The sequence below is a fragment of the Triturus cristatus genome, chromosome 2_2, assembly GCF_964204655.1.
Source record: "Triturus cristatus chromosome 2_2, aTriCri1.1, whole genome shotgun sequence".
Classification (NCBI taxonomy): domain Eukaryota; kingdom Metazoa; phylum Chordata; class Amphibia; order Caudata; family Salamandridae; genus Triturus; species Triturus cristatus.
This window is the reverse complement of record NC_140582.1, coordinates 488675383-488693263: the sequence shown is the minus strand read 5'-3', so window position 1 is coordinate 488693263 and position 17881 is coordinate 488675383.

Below are 17881 nucleotides of genomic sequence, written 5' to 3'. Positions count from 1 at the left end.
AGAGGACATGTTGACGGTGGACGCACATGTGTTTGCGTCTTCATAACTGGAACTGGAGGGAACATACATGTATTTGTGATTTATACATGAAACCGTTGGGGTCCAAGATAGGGGACATAACTGATCATAAAAATCCATATTTCCACAAGTAAACGATTGGTTTAAGAATGCAGACTTTTTCGCAGCTACCTGGGTAAGGCACCACGAACAAAGGACACCTCAGAAATCCATCTTGCTAGGGAGAGGTACAAAAGGGCCCAGGCTTGGGCTAAGAAAGAATGAAGAAAGGTGCCAGGAACTCAAATTGGTTTGCTCTTTTAAGGACTCCACCACTGTTTTGGCACTTGTAAAGTAAGGGAGAGATTCTTCTGCTTCACCTCTGCAAAAAAATATTGCTCCCCAGACCTGGGTTGAACATTTTTCCATTCTGTATTCAATAACTCCCTCTTAATAATCCGGACATTGTGCCAGGGACTGTGAACACAGATGACTCCACAGCTGTAACTGACCCTTTTTTCGACTTTGCCGACGTATCCTCAGCCCTGTGTGCAATAACCAGAGGCTGAGATCCTGGATTAGATTGCATCCCGACTGACATCTTTCTGTTAGAGAGAGATAATTGGTCTTCGTAAAACCTTTTATTATCTAATGCCATTATGAGTGGTGCCCCAGTACCTGACTCTTGGAAGGGAGCGGAGGTCATTCCGATACACAAGAAGGGGATAGATCCCATCCAGCCAATTACAGGCCGATCAGCTTGATCGACTGTACAGAAAATCTTTGCCCGATTAAGCAAGATTGAGCAATGGACCGTTGATAGTGCCTTCATAACCCTCTTTCAGGCAGACTTTAGGAAGACAATATCTACGATCGATCAGGTCTTCTGCTTCGTTTTACTGTATTCGAAGATTGTTGTGGTTGTCGGGGGTAACTTATATGTTGCATTTGTCAACCTAAAATCTGCTTTTGACCTGGTTCCACAAAGCAGGTTATGACAAGTTTTGGGCAATATGAGCTTTCCCAGGAGCCTCTTGAGCCGATTGATCCATCTACATGATGTTAATTATGCCCAGGTTTGCTGGGGAACCCAGGGCTAGGTGACTAAACAATTTCCTATCAATAAAGGTGTTCACCACGGCTGCGTACTGGCGCCCACCCTGTTTTCTCTATATCTTAATGATGTTGTTCATTATCTGTCCTCTTTTTCAATCGACAAACCGTCCCTGGCAGGCACAAAAACACCCATTCTGCTATTCGGAAATGATACCTTACTGATTTTGAAAATCCATGGTGGGCTCCAACAAGCATTATCCCATATTGAGGAATATTGATCCACTTGTGGTTTAGAAATAAACTCCGCAAAGACCAAGATCTTGGCTTTTAACAAACACAGATCGTTCAGAGGTAGGCTTGAGCTGGGAGGCGCACCCCTTGAAAGTGTTGAGGTATTTAGCTATTTGGGCATCACCTTATCCTCTAACCTCTCATGGAAACCCCAGATGGAACTTCTGACTCTTAAACATAGACAACTTACAGGTGCTATTGCTAGGTAACTTAGCAGGTCAGTTCTCTATGGCTCGGAGCTGTGAGGATTCTCCAAACTTGTCCCGATTACCAGCTCAGAGAATAGATTCTTAAGGAACCTAGTCCGACTACCACAAAGCACCCCACTTAAGCCCCTGACGATGGATATGGGTCAGCGCACGCTGACAGATAGAGCTAGACTCTGTCCCTTGCTGTTTTGTAGGAGGTTATGGCTGCAACGGGAATTAGCTCAGTACACCATAGCCCTAAGGGATGTGATGGAGGCTGATAGATTCCACAAAATACTCTGGCTAAGACAAGACCAAAAACTTCTATCGGCCATAGGACTTGGATAATTTTGGGACAACCCCTACTGTAGCCCACCCTTGATGACCGAGTTGTTAAAGAAAGGTAACAGGCTCTGGGTAGATGAAAATGCAGTTAGAGGAAGTATTGGCTGCCCCCGACTCGAAACTTCTATGATTTCAAATGTACCAGTTTTTTAGAACCCTATTGGGATGCTATCAAAATACTATATTTCCAATTCAGGGTTTGCTCACTGCCCCTCAAAACATTTACCAATAGCTGGGCTCCTGGTATAGATGTTTAGTGTCTGACATACAATACTTCTCTTGAATCAGTTGGACATGTTATGTTTGCCTGCATGGGGTATGCCGGCATACACCTAACATGGATTAAAGCAACCTGCAGGCTAACGGGGACACGAAGCAGCCATGCTGCTCTTAGAATTATTAGATCAGACCCCAACCTAGTCTCTGCATGTGCAGTTGCAAAGTTCTTGGACACAATGTGGGCTATTAGAGCAAATGCCCTGGCCCCCAACACTTGTTCTTCATAATACCTTGGCTGTCGCAAATATTTGATATTCAAAATTATATCCTTATATGAATGGTATGAGCCCATACTTTGTAGCTATTTGAATCCCACCTGGATATGCTGGGCAGTGGAATTGTTGTTAATTCTCCATTTTTAGCCAATATAGGCTGACAGTCTCTCTGATATTGAGCAGAACAGTGTTGTGTTTCCAGTGTTATTTTTATTCCGTCCCTTAGGAGTTTATTCCCTTTGGCAGGTTATTAATATGGCTACAATAGCCCTTGCAGTCACTATATATTTTGATACCATTCCGCTATTTGCTATTTTTACAATTTGGCTGTCGGTCACAGTACACTTTAGCCTAAAACATGGATTTGGGTCACAGAGATTTTTACCTGCTCCTTTTATGCTTGCTGTATGTACGTTTGTTTTAAACAAATTCTACAAATGTTATTATTATATTTTAGTGGTATGCTGCAACGCATTGACTTTCATACCTGTTGATATTGTTTTATGTAAAATGTCTTCTCTTTGAAGAAGTTTTTTGCGGGGATTTTAATATCCACCTGAATGGCAATTTCAATCTTCACAGCAATGCTCCTTACTTGGGCAGGAAGGTTTAGACTTTTAAGGCTTTACAGGGGCTCTGTCAGGAAATGGGCTTGTTGATATTTGGAAAAGACAGCGACAGGTTGAGTCAGGGTATACGTACTTTTCTGCCCCCTCACAAAAAATGTGTACGATTAGATTATTTTTTTGTTTCTAATTTAATAGCAGAAAGGATTAATTGTGAGCTCTTCCCTAGATTGATATCGGACCACAATCCGCTAGTAATTGAACTCCCGACTAGTAACTCGATACAAGCTGTGGCAACCTGGACATTTGACAGAAAGTTATTACTTGATCAGGAATATTGCATTTATATGGCTAAGTGGATTGTTGAGTTTTTTAGCAGGAAAAAGGGCACTGCATCCAAGTTAATAGTCTGGGACGCCTTTAAGGCAGCAGTGAAGGGGGAAACCCTTAGTTTCTCCTTACATCGACAGAGGATGATAAAAGAGAAGATTAATGACTAGGTAGGTCAGCTTCAGAGGCTGAGGAAGAGCTCATCCGGGTAATTGGAGATCTGCAGAAAAGAGAGGAATGTCAATGGCAGATTGCAGCTGTAAGAACTAAGATATATCAATATTATGGGGAGGAATTAGCTATCAAATTTACGCAGCATCGGGCCGACATATATGAATTTGGTGGGAATACTGGCAGATTGTTAGCCAAGCGTATACAGCAAAGACCAGTTTCTAATAGAATTTGCCGAATAAAAGATTAAACGGGACAGATTCAGGATCTGCCGGCAAGGGTCATGGAGGTTTTTCAGGAATTTTACCAGGGGCTCTATTTCACTGAGAAGGATGTTCCAGCAATGTCAGGTGAGGACTTTCTCAGCGACTACGTAACCTCTCAGGTTACTTTGGAACACAGCGATATGCTCTCCGCCCCGATTTCTGTGGAGGAGATTGAATCTGCTATAACCTCACTGGCGGCTAGTAAGGCTGCAGGCCCTGACGCATTACCTCTGGAATTCTTTTGCACATTTAGACACACTATGGTGAGCTTGAATCCCTATTTCTACGAGCTCAGAAGGGTCAGACTCCCGATTCATGGCACAAAACAACTATTGTAGTCTTCAAAAAAAAAGGTAAGCCAGAACTTAGTCCCTCATCCTATCGACCTATCTCTTTAATATGTGCTGACAGCAAGATTTACTCCAAAATAATTGCATTTAGGCTTGGCAAGGTTATTGCTCCCCTTGTGTCCATCCGCCAACACGGTTTCATTCCAGGTCGTGATACATCAAACCACGTTAGGTGGGCAGTAGCCTTGTTTGACTGGGCCCAGGCCTCAAAGTCACCCCTGGGGATGATCCTGTTGGACGCAGAGAAGGCGTTTGACAGGGTCTCCTGGGGGTTTCTCTGGCTGATGTTGAAGACCAAAGGGCTCCCGCAGGAATTTATTGTAGCTATACAGGCCTTGTATGTTTCTCCTGAGGCCTGTGTTCACATCTCTGAACAAGAATCCAATTCATTTTCTATTAGCAGAGGAACCCGCCAAGGGTGTCCCTGCTCTACGTTATTATTTTCAATCTATATTGACCCTTTTCTTATAAACTAGACGCCAATCCACGAATTAAAGCAGCTATGGTCAATGGGGTTTCATATAAAACACTGTCTTATGCTGACGACGTCGCCATTTTTACGACCAACATAAGATCTGCTCTTCCTGCAGTATATGACCTTGCGAAACAGTTTGGCTCTGTTTCTGGTTACAAATTAAATGCCGACAAAACCCATGTCATACACTCGGACATTTCAATACCGCAAGATATTCCAACTGTATCGGCAGCAACATATTTGGGTGTAAAGATCACAGCCGCGGTCGAGCAGATACCGGAGATGAATTTACTGCCGATCATAAAAAATATTGACCAGACACTCACAAGATTAGATCACTTGCATCTTTCATTGCACGGATGGTGCAATGTTATTAAAATGCTTTTTCCCCCCAAATTTTTATATTTGTTTCGGACAATACCCCTAGAATTCCTGGCTTCTTGTATTTCTAGAGCAGAAAGAGTATGTACTAGATTTCTATGGGGATATCATAAAGCTAGAAGAGCAGCTAAATGGCTAATTCTTCCAAGACTCAGGGGGGGCTGGGGAATACCTTCTTTAAGGCTATATCACTGGGCAGCACTACTACAACAAATGGGGACATTGTTGGTCGGGGCTAAGGCAGTAGTCCCTGAACCGGTTAGACCTACTATATATGAAGTCTTACTTGGGGAGGATGCTCGATATTGTTTAACCAAAGTTATTGAACCCAGTTATTACAAGAAAACAAAATTTTAAATCATATAATCTGCTTTTGCTATTTGGAAAAAAATGCGGCATCGGCTTGGAATTTCGAACATAAAAACACATACCCCTCTGTTCTCATATGGGCTTTTACCGCCAATTTTTCAGGACCAGATAACTACTATCTGGGGGGCTCATGAAATTAATGTCTTGGGGGATTTATTTTGTGATGGCCAAATCACCTCGTTTTCTAAACTACAAGAAAAATGTGGTCTCCCCATGAGACACTTTTTAAAGTTTTTACAGATTAGAAGTTTCTTGGTTAAAACTTTGGCACAGGGGAGGGTCAACTTTGGGAAGATGGGCAGTATAGCGACTAGGTCCCGGATTGGGAAAATGTATCAAATGCTACTATCTGCTCTTCCTGATGATTTAGCTATTCAGAATGATAGATGGGACAGGAAACTTGGACAGGAGGGCACTGATATGGAAGTATCTTTGGAATTCTCAAATCAGATTTTAATACCTGGCAGTTGGAGACCTCAACATTTCATGTCTGTCTTCGATTTATATTACACTCCGGGAAAAATCTCTAAGTGGTCTGGCTCACGTGGGAACTCATGTAGCAGGTGTGGGACACTGGCTGCTGACACGATCCATATGTTCTTTGCATGCCCTAAGCTCGTTAAATACCTACAAGATATTGAATTATTTTTGGGCCAGACCCTTGGCAAGGTGGTCTCAATAACATCTGGTCTAGTGATCCTGGGGATAGATCAGACTCAGAAAATGGCGGGGTGGACCAGATCGGAAATATGGCCATCCTAAGAGCAAATATTACATCTCAATGGATTAGTCCCGATCCCCCCACGTTTATAAACTGGAGGGCTAGGTTACTTGCTATATACAGTATGGAGTCAGCAGGATATAGGTTAAAAGGTCGTAGGAGACATGAAATGGGCAAGAAACTATGGCGCCTGTAACCAGTTGAATAGGGTGAATAAAGTTTTCTTTCGTCATATCTGCCACTATGTATTTTGATTTTACTTAGTTAAAAAGCAATGCCTTTCTCTTCTATAGTTTCTGCTTCTCTTCTAGTATTGTTTTGCCAACTAATGATTCTGATGTATGTTGTGCCATAACTATTGTCATTGAGAAAAAAAAAATGTCTTCTCTTTGGATTTATATTTTATTACAATTTTTGTGCTGTTTTTATTCTTTGCTATTATGACTTAATTTGTCAAATAAAATGTAATGAATTGAAATTGGATCACATAAGTCACTGGAGTGTAGATGGTAGAAAAGAAAGACAGGATTCAACAGATAACCAATGTGCGCTCTGAGACGGACACACATGGCAAATGAATTTGTGTGATGGTTAAGATAACCATACGATGGGGGAATTGCAAGAGCATGAAAATTTAGCTTAAAATATGTGCCATAATTTACACTAGACATTAACACAAAATTGTTGAATAAAATGAAATGTGGGGAAACGTGCCTTGCTTTAAAGTGCAAAATTCACATGTAGCATGATTTCTGCAGTAAGCACTCATCTCTATCGTAGTTTCACGGCTACAGCTAGACCAGGCCTCTTCCACTCTCTACCTTTCAGTTAACTTTCTTCTTTAATAAATGGACGATTTTAGGAAATGCTAAACGATAAAATGTTATTTGATAAATGATTCACACTTGACTTGCTTAGACGTGTTATCTCTGTAGAATGTACTGACTTTAAAAAGTATTCTTTCATTCTCTAAGCTACGTGTTCTCCTAGTATTTAAATAGTTTAGCTGCACATATTCACAAATGGTGAGTAGTATATTAAACAATAACGCTTACGTGACGACTTGGATCTCATGACTTAATATTGTAGATTGCAACTTGAATGTTATTGCTTTAGAATAGTTCATCCTCATACAGCGGAATACTAAATAGCTAAGTGTTAGACTGAGGGGTTCTCGTGGGAACTCAGAGTAAAGCTAATGCACATGAATTTTTATCAACTAAGTTGACACTTGTAGATAACATCTTTCCGACTTCGTTCGTTTACCTTGGCAATGAAAGAAGAAGCAGCAGTCCATCGGACAATCCTTCCTCGTTGTCTTAACATGACCTAACATCAGCTCTGATTGTTGCATGTGTTTTTGTGTTTATAATATAGTTATATAATATAGTTTTTTTTAAACAGTCTCCTAAAGCACTACGTCAAGGACTAGAACCAGCAGAATCTCTTCTATTCACTAATTACTATGCTTTTGTCAATACCCAGTTGACCTGAGACTGGTGCCTTATTGAACCACAAGATTTACTTGAAGTAAAATTATATCCTCGTCAGGACTTGGTACTATACCCTCACATTTTACTTGAATAAAAATTATTTACAGGTCAGAATCTGGCACTGTACCCCTGCTCTTTACACTGTACCACTACATTTTACTTGACGCAAATTCTGAGCATCTACCGCAACTAAATGCACATCATATCAAATGATTTTGCCTTCCCTATGCTAATATTGTGCCCATATCTAGTCTAATACTGTGCTTTCACTGTTATGGAATGTAGATGCAGGGACTATATGTGGATGCTGGCACCTTTCTGTCTACACTACGCCACCTTATCTGTACGACCCCGGGCCAGTAAATGTCCTCCCACTTTCCTGGCATCCTGGGAACCCTTGGCTACTCTAACTGCCTAATCTGCAGATACTGCAGTAGTACCTCTCACCAGTGGCCCACTGCAACATGGAAAGGCACGGACCTAACTCTTTCTGCATTAAATTTCCATGTAATCTCTCCAAATCTTCCGCAAACAAATTCAAGCACCAAAGATCATCCAGAAACACTAATAATGGACCTCTATTACAATCCAACCCATAGAGGCCGTAAGATGGACTTCATCTTCTTCACCAAAAAACCTGCCAAATGGCGAACGAACTTCCGCCAGAACCTTCACATCACCAACACTACTAAAGTCCCCTATAGAACAAAGCTCGACATTTGCCCATCGCAGTCCTTCGAAGGAGGAGTGTCCATAACCGTTTACAGATCGGGGAACAACCTAATCCAAGCCTTGGAACAAAACCTAGCCATATTTGACCATCACTTCCCCCACGCTCTGTACCACATCACTGTTAGATCCCACTCTCACACTCCTCCCTCCCCCCAAAGAGCCAGCCCAGTCATGGACAGCCGGTCATAGATCCACCCCCTCTCTCACAGTGAACCAACCTCACCAACGCCTCCCAGTCTCTCCACCCCATGCTCCCTGGATCCACTCCCAACCCCCTTTAAAACAAGCACCCCTCCCCTCCGCCAGAGATCAAATCCACGCACCCACACTATCCCAGGTGTTACCCCTCTCAGCCCGCCCAACTCTGGAAGCCGTGACCCTGTGACTTCACAGTCAGAATTACCTTCACCTTCCCCATTGTGCTGATCTACTGCCCTCCTAGAACTATCTCCTGCACCCACCCCGCTCAACCCACCAATTCCACCTCTCAGGGGCTCTTCCCAGGCCCCACCCTAGACTCTGATAAATGCAAACACTCTCCCGTCCCTATGGAAACCCTAGCTGCCTCCCAGCTGCTCCTCACAATTGCCCACCTTGAGCTCAAAATCAATGCTATCATTGAAGAAATGTCCTCGATTTGCTGCAATGCTAGGGCGAATCACTCTATGACCCTCCCACTTGCAAGTAAGCCGAACACCGATCCTGCTTCACACACTCTTCCCAACCTCCCAACCCACACCCCTAAGGAAACAATCCCTGGCATGCCCCAATAACCCAATACCAACTACAGCACGGTGGTAATACCACATCGGGCTTCTGATTCGCTTAGCAACACCTCTGACAGTGCCCCAAATCAGCCAGACCTTTGTAGGATCCCGGGCATCCTCAACTCGAATAGGACCCTATACACCGCTCGCCCACCTAGGCCGCCCACTCAACTAACAACCATTCAGCCCACCCATCCAATAGCAAATTTGCCATCTTCGCCCCACTGACTGCTCCTGAATTTAGACATGCCATGGATATAGCAGACACTATTCTTCAACACAGCATCGACATAAGCTTTCTCACTGAAACTTGGCTAACAGATCATTCATCGAGCTCCTCATCCCCCAGGGCTTCTCAATCATTTGAAGTGACCACCAGGGTATCAGGTGGGGGCGGAGTTGCCATTATTCACAACAATGAGCTTTACATTACACCTCTTCACACTACCATCTTCCCCTCCTTTGAATACTTAAGAGTGTAGCTCTCCTCAAATGGCCCCATCCCCATCAAATTCCATCTTATCTACCACCCTCATGGTGACAATCCCGGATTCCTTGAAGACTTAGTGGACCTAATATTGCTAAACTCCCTCAATGAAGGCACCAACATTATCATAGGAGACCTCAACTTACACCTGAAAAATGTGAAGGCTCCCTCAGTACCATCTCTACCTCACTCCTGCAAGCGAACAAGCTTACCCAGCACTGCAAGGAACAAACCCATGACAAGGGAGCCACTTTTGACGCAAACATCTCCAAACACAACATACTCTCCCTGCAGTCTATCCTACCATCAGTCTGCTCCGTTCATCATCTAATACTATTCCATCTCAATACCCTCCAGTCAAAGACCTGCCCCAAACCCATCCGTCCCAAGCGCTGGATGAGGACTTCCACCAAATACCCCAAGCAGAGTTAGAAACTCTTGTCAACTCCCAAATCCGATCTCCACCTGGCCTCTCCTCCACCAATGACCTTACCAACCATTACAACACAAAAATGACAGAACTTGTTGTAGCAAGTGCACCACTGAAACTCAAGAAGTCTAGAAGTATCCCTTCCAGATCCTGGTTTAATAACGACCTAAACATGGGGTGGCATCACCTCCGTGTAGTGAAAAGAAAGTGGAGACAGCAGCAGTCTGAGGCTAATCTCTCCATCCTCCGGGCTGAACGCCAAAAATACAAAAAACATCATTAGAGAGAAACCCTCCTCCTTCCGGGAACCACTGGACTGGTCCAAAAACAGACCAAAAGATCTTTTCAACATCATAAAGCAGCAAACATCCTCCCTTCCTCAACCTGCAATTAACAACCCGACCAAACTCTGTGAAGAATTTGCAACACTTTTCTCTGAAAAAGTATCCATTATCAATCCCTCCCTTGAGCCTCCCTTTCCTGCCACCTTACACAAATGATGCCCACCTACAGAAAAGACCCGTCCGAACCCCATCTACTAAATGTAGCTCATTTCCCCTCCTCGTCAACTCCATTCCCCCCTTCATCAACACAGCTCCTCAACTTCAAAGCCCTATAATCGAAAAACAATGCCACCTAGTCTGAATTTAGCCATGTCCGTGATGAAGATGTCCGAAAAATACTTGTGAACAAGAAGCCGACATCTCACATCTCAGACCCTCTCCCGGTGGTACTTACAACTTCTCCCTATCGAGCGGCTCTATACTGGCTCCCCTCAAACTCAGCAAAGTAACACCCCCCATAGAAAAAACAGATGCCGACACAAATGACCTTAATAACTACAGATCCATAACTAACCTCTTTATCCTTGAGAACACCATTGAGGAATGCGTGCTTGAACATTTCAACACCCACACTGAAAAATACAACTTACATGACACCTTCTAGTCGGGTTTCAGGAAAGGCTGCAGTACAGGGACCACCATCCTGAACATCAAAGGCGATCTTCACAGGTCTCTTGACAAAGGGCAGGCTTGCCTCCTAGTCCTCCTGGATTTATCCGTCATCTTCAACACTGTCAACCATGACATACTTGTAAACATCCTCTCAAAGAGAGCAGGCATCAATGGAACTGTCCTTCAGTGGTTCGCCTCCTTCCTGAACAAGCGCACACAACTATTCAAATTCAACAACAAAATCGCAAATACATCGCCAGTTCCGCAAGTGTCAACCCTGTCCCCTGCCCTTTTCAACTTCTATATGGAACCTCTCACAGTGATCCTAAAAGAAGCTAGAATTGTCTATCACCTCTATGCCGATGACACCCAACTCTACGTGAAAATCTCGTCATAGACATCCAACACCTGAATAGTACTTTTCACACAGTTCAATCCTGGCTAACTAGCAACCACCTCAAACTCAACCCCAACAAAACTAAGCTCCTCCTCATTTAACCCCCCGAAAAAATAGTTTCCTGTTACAGACTGGCTAAACAACATCACTGCACTAAACTGCAAACTGTCCATCTCCAACTTGGTCAAATACCTGGAAATCACACTCTGCAGTCACTTAACTATAAAGGAGCATATTACCACCTCTGCAAAAAGCGCCTTCTACTCTCTGGAACATCTAAAAAAAAAAAAGGTCAAATTCTTGAAACCCAGTGATAACCTAAGGACCATTGTGCAAGCCCTCGTCATCCTTAAGCTGTACTATGGTAACGCAATGTTCACAGGCATTCCAAAAACATACCTAGCCCCCCTGAATGCAACACTCCATGCTGTGGCCAGTATTCTGTAGAGAGAGAGGGGTGACATGACCACATCATGCCCACTCTGAAGCAGCTCAACTGTCTTCCAATAGACGCAAGAGCCATATTCAAGACTGCATGCAAAGCTATCCACACGGATATACCAACAAACCTCTCAAATAGCTCTCAAAAGCTGGTCAAAAAAACCTCTACAAAGCTCACACAGCCTTCTCCTGATTCCACCTAAATTCAAGAAAGAGAAATCTCATGCCTGCTCTTTCTCCGGAAATGCCCCAAGAATCTGGCACGCTCTTCTACAAGACTTGTGTGAAAATTATTCTCTCCCTCACCTCAAAATGAAACTGAAGCTTTTCTCACTAACACATATTTAAGCACACCTTCCTAAAGCTGTTGACAGCTCCTGCTGCCACTCACAAAGTTAAGTTTAGCCTTAGTACCATTCTATCTGGGAAAACTCTCTTGCCGCCACACCTCACACCACAAAGAAGCCCGTCCATAGCTACCCGTGAAATATCTCACCCATACAATTCTATTGCACGTCGTAGCTCACTGTCAATTTTTGGTTTTAACTATGTCTACTTATTCCCCGGGCACCTTCTGCAATTGTATCTATTCTTCATTAAAATATTATATACATATATAAATATGTTGTGTTCTACTTCAACAACCTTTCAGATAATGTTCTAAATACCTTCCTATATTTCGCCTACATGCGCCGCAGCCCAAAGTTAATCATTGGCTCTATGTTGATTTACTTACTCCACATGTAACCCAATGTAAATGTATCCAAGTATTGTTAAATTGTTATATATTCATTTATGCTGCTGTTACCTCGATACTGTATCAGCCACAGATGCTGATACATTCATTTATTTCGCACAAGTGCAGCCACTATTTCGTTATGTCTCACCAAATTAGTACTGATATTGTATGCTATGAAAATAATCTCATAAACTGTCTCCACCTCAGAAATGCCTCGACGTTTTGCCTAAGTACTGCCAGGATGTCTTTAAGCCAACCCCAATAGGTACAGCTACTATGCGCTTCTAAAACAAATGATATAATCATAAACTGCGTCTACCTCAGAAATGTATTGCCACTGGTCCGTACATCTTCTTATATATCGCCTATGTATTGGTATTTTGCCTCTATGTCTACTGTAATATGTTTTATATAAACTACATATTTGCTACCATGTATACACCTTAAAGCACTCAGATGCCCTCTGGTCAAGCTAGCACTATACAAAACTCTACAAATAAGGAAACTATTTACTAATTTGAATATAAGAGCCCAAAACAATATGCTAATCTTTTACCAATAAATAAAGGTCTTTGAACTAGTTCAAACTCTAATCATTGACTGAACTAAATTGAGGATGTTTATTGTGATGGTTTCGACTTATGCTCCATTCTAAAAATGTGGCAAAGATCCATTTGCCTACAGAAGAACAAGGCACAGAGTTGGAGGCGACTCTTGTAAGTTATGGTTTGAACTGATTCAAATAAAAACATTTCCGCACCAGCACCTCCTTTGACGTGCCCACTCCTCTGCCCTGCCTTTTGCCCAGGGAGCAGTCTGTCACAGCAGGAGTGAATCCAATCTTGATAGCGTCACAACACAGGTCATGGGAGTGACTCGAGGCTCAGACCTGTATGTCTGCCTCACTGATATATGCCTAACACAAGGTTACAAAGGCTCCCAACCCTGCTCTCTATGATTCCCTGTCTCTGCATTGCTTCCCTGATTAGCCCCATCATATCTCCGACAATGTGCCCAGGCACCAGTGACCCTTTCAGACTCAAAGGCCCTTTTAAAGTGCACAGGAGAGCCTATCTCCCCCTTCCTCTAGTGTGAGTATCCCTCCCAGCTCTCAAGAATGCAGGCGACCCATAACCTTGTCTGAAATGGCTCCTTCAACTCCATATGCCTTCCAGCGCCCTGGGTTTCCAATATGGAACCCAAGGGTCTCCATGCTCTGTACCACACTGTACTAACCCATCAATGAATCCTAGTCACATATTAAGTCTTTCATTGTGCCTAATCCTTGCTTTTAGCAGACTCGTGTTCCATATTGATTGCATTATTGCAATTGATGTATTTCGGATTTATCACATGCATAGTCATATCCAATTTCTAGTAAGCATGCTGCTTGCCAAGAAGCATACGAGGAAATATTAAAGTGAAGCAGTCCCACACTTGCCAACTTAGAAAACAGTAAAATTTACGATTCATAAAGTGGCCATACTAGAGTAAAGTGAAATCAGTGGTACTTCTTGCTGAGACTTTGTAATATGTACAAAGATTATCATCATTAGTAAGTCAAATGAATGTGCTGAATTGTAACGTTTTAAACAAGTACGTTTAAACTATTCGGGCTTTCTCATTTTTCTAAGCAATTATAGAATCAGCCAAATCACAAACAGAATTTAAGAAATATTTACTCATGGATACAATGTTTGTTAATTGGGCATGAGTCTCAAGGGCCAGATGTGCTAACATTGAGTGAATGAATACATTAATGAATAAAAAGCCACTTGTATACCATACAGCTGTTTCGAATGGAAGTGTCCTAGCACTCATACCGGTAAGCAGACTATAAACTATAAATAAGATTCCTTGAAAAGACAAGGGTCCAATGCAGATTTAAAAGCATGCTCAGAATGAAGTAATCTCTGTGTGATTGGCAGAGTGTTCCACAAATTTGCTGCCAGAAACAAGAAAGATCGGCCACGTGACCCGTTGCTTATGAATCTTCGGGATGCATAACCTAACTTGATTAGAGGAACGAAGAGCTCTCACATGTGTGAATCTTGACTCTTCTCTGCACATACAAAGGCCCTTTTTGGTGCAGTGCTCTAAAGGAAATTAGCATGATTTTAAATGTGATCATTTGGTTGATCAGAAGTCAAATATCAGAAGTCAATGCAGCTGCTTAGTGAATTGCGTCATAGGGCATTTCAAAATCAATCTCGCTGCAGCATTTTTAACCTTCTGTAGCTTATTCAAGAGCCCAGATGGAAGCCTGAAGTAAAGCACATTTGCATAATCCAACCTAGATACGACCAGGGACTGAACCACCACTGTCTGAGTATGCGCAGGAAGTAAATTCATTGTCTTTTCAAATGATTTGAGCATCGCAACACATGTGGCAGTAATTTTCCTTATTTGAGGTTTAAAAGAGAGATCTTTGTCAAAATTGATACCCAAATTTCTTGCTACCGATTGGGGGGTCGGAGGTTTACTGACATCTTTAGGGTATAAGGTTCTGGGGTGGGGGTGGGGGTGGGGGGTGGATTTACCCAAAAGATTTAATTTCAGATTTATCTGAGTTATGTTTCAGACAACTTCATTTCATCTAGCTTGGAACCGTGATCAAACAGCTGTGGAATATTTCCACAATCTTATTTTATTTTTGCTGACATTACAGCATCAGCTGGGTGTCATCTGTATATGATACAAGGTTAAGCTCCATTGTTCAACAACCCTCCCCAGTGGAGCCATATAAATATTCAACAATGTTGGGCTCAACTCTGAGGGACACCATATCTCAGGTCCTTGTGTCTTGAAATAAAAGGTGGAAGTTAGACTGCTTGCTGCCTCTTTGATAGAAAATACTTGAACCAGCAATGTGCTGTGCCAGCTTTCCCAGCCTCCTCTAGTCGCTCTATAAGGATCTCATGAGAGACTGTATCAAAAGCGGCCGAGAGATCCAAGAGACTAACCACTGCCTTTTTTTCCTGGTGTCTAGGTTAGTTTTAACAAACTCTACGACCTCTAGAAGAGCAATCTCGGTTCTGGAGCCTTGTCAGAAACTCGATTGACCAAGATTGGGAATAGCAATTTCCAAATTACGATTTTTTCCGAATTGCAATTAAGACATCACTAATCCTAATGCATTACAATTTGATTTTTAAACTTGTGATTCCTAGTGAGTCACAAATTGATCTACCTCATGAATATGAATAATTGTGACCCATTAGGAATGATACCATCATAGGGATAGTGGACTTCTGGGGTCAGCAGACCACCATGTCTGTGATTGCTTTTAACGAAAGCAATAAAAAAAATAAAAAAGTAAATTTTCCTTTCAGGAAAACGGGTTGCTTAGCAATAAAAAAAAAAAAACAGTTGGACCACTACTTGTTCTTAAAAATAAAATATTAGTTTTTAGCATTCTCAAAGGGGAAGGCATCCCATGGGGACCCCTTCCTATTTCTGAATGGCTTACCACCTTCTCTGAGGAGGTGGTGAAATATTAATGTCTTGCGACCAGTTACAAAATTTTAATATATACCACTACAATTTGGTAATTGTAAGGGATGCCGTAAACACACCCCTTCCAAATAAAGGATCGGTATTTGGTTGTAAACCCCAATTGCAATTTGGTAATGTGTTATATCGCAGTTTGGGTTTTATACATTGGAAAAGGTCTTTTTGTGGTAGCAAGCAGCCCTATTCTGCGAATCGAGGTGTATGCGAAATCACATAGGCTTCGTACATCTGGGCCAAATAGATTTTAATGATTAGTCTCCAGAAAATTAATGAAAATATTTATAAAGCACACAGTTAACAGACATCTCGGACCTACTAGGGCTAAAAGAACTCATAACCAGAGCTAATTAAACTGACAGAAACAGCCAGGTTTTCACGTCAGTTATGGGTCACCAGGGGTCGCGACCCCTAGCTTGCCCCCTTGTGATCCTTAGCACTTCCTTTGCGATCCCTGGCCTCAGAGGCTGCAAAGGAAGCAACAGGAATCTGAGCCCCAGTTATTTTCATTACTCTCTCCTTAGAAGAGCAGCAAAGGCAGCAGGGCTCAGAGCAAAATGTAAACTGTTTCAACATTGAATCATTTAAATGTTTCAACTGGTCCTAACAGCTATGCTGTTGCTTGGTTTCCACCCTCCATCAAGCAGGAGTCAGCTTGGCCTGCAGGCTATGGATTCTGGTGTGCTTCTAGATTGGCCTGTCTTGCTTCCTAGTGTTGCTGGACCCCAGCTTTCTTTCTGGTATGTGGCCTTCACTTTTGAAGAACAAAGCAATTTTGCAGCCTGCCAGGAATCACAGCATGGCAGTCTCAGTAAGTGGTTTCATTTTACTTTTTGTTTAATTTGTTTCATATTTGCAAAGCAACGTGTGATTATGTTCCACTGCAGCAATACATATCCGTCAAGCAGGGGGGGTGGGGGGAAGTTCTCCCCCAAGAACATTTGGGAAAATGGCAAAACTGATGCATTCTACAGCACAGTTTTCAGTATATATTCAATTGTATTAGCTTTTAAAACATAGTAAATAATAACCTTACAGTGTAATGGGATATAACAATCTTTTTTGGGGCTCGTCAATGATTCCCTCACTATTATCCTCCAACAGTAACTCTCATCTTTCCAAAGCCCCTCTCTCACAAGTATTTAATTTGTTTTATAGCGCCTCTCATACCACTGTAGGGTGTCAGAGCACTTTTCATCACACACACACATACAGAGACAATGAATCATAGGATTGTAAATTAGTGTATAGAAAACGTTACATAACGTAAAGGGGACAACAAGGGGTAAGATTCACATGCCATCCACACTGATAGGCATTTTTAAAATGCTTGTTTGTTGAAAACACAAACTCAGGATTCAGAACGTAACACAGTGGTTAGGTTTGGCTTTACTAACAAGAATGTATTTCTACTCAAACACACCCTTGTTTAGCAATATTAAAGACTGGGATAAAACATAACTTTCTAACCTGTGCCATGCAGCTTGCATGCAGGTCTCTGATGGCAGTTCATAGCTCACTGTGTAATGTACTGTAATGTAAATGTGCATTTATAGAGTGCATTAAACCAAAGGCATCAAAGCGCTGAAAGCAGTGAGAGAATACTGGGGAGTACCAAGAAGCTATTATATTTGGGAAAACGCCATGTTTTCACGTTCTTGCGAAATACAGCGTACGAGCAATGCTAGCAATGTGTACAGGGAGAGTGTTTCATAGCCTAGCAGCTGCCACAGAGAATGCCCACTCATCCCATCTTGCTTTCCTGAAGCAGAGGATCATAACATTCTTCTGACCAGATGACTGTCTACTAGGAGGATACCAATTGAACATGGTTCTCAAATTGTCAGAGCCCTGATGATTTAGGGCCTTAACCCCTTCGCCGCGGGGGTAATTCGCCCGTGGCGCGGGGGCGCGGGGGGGCGGCGGCGC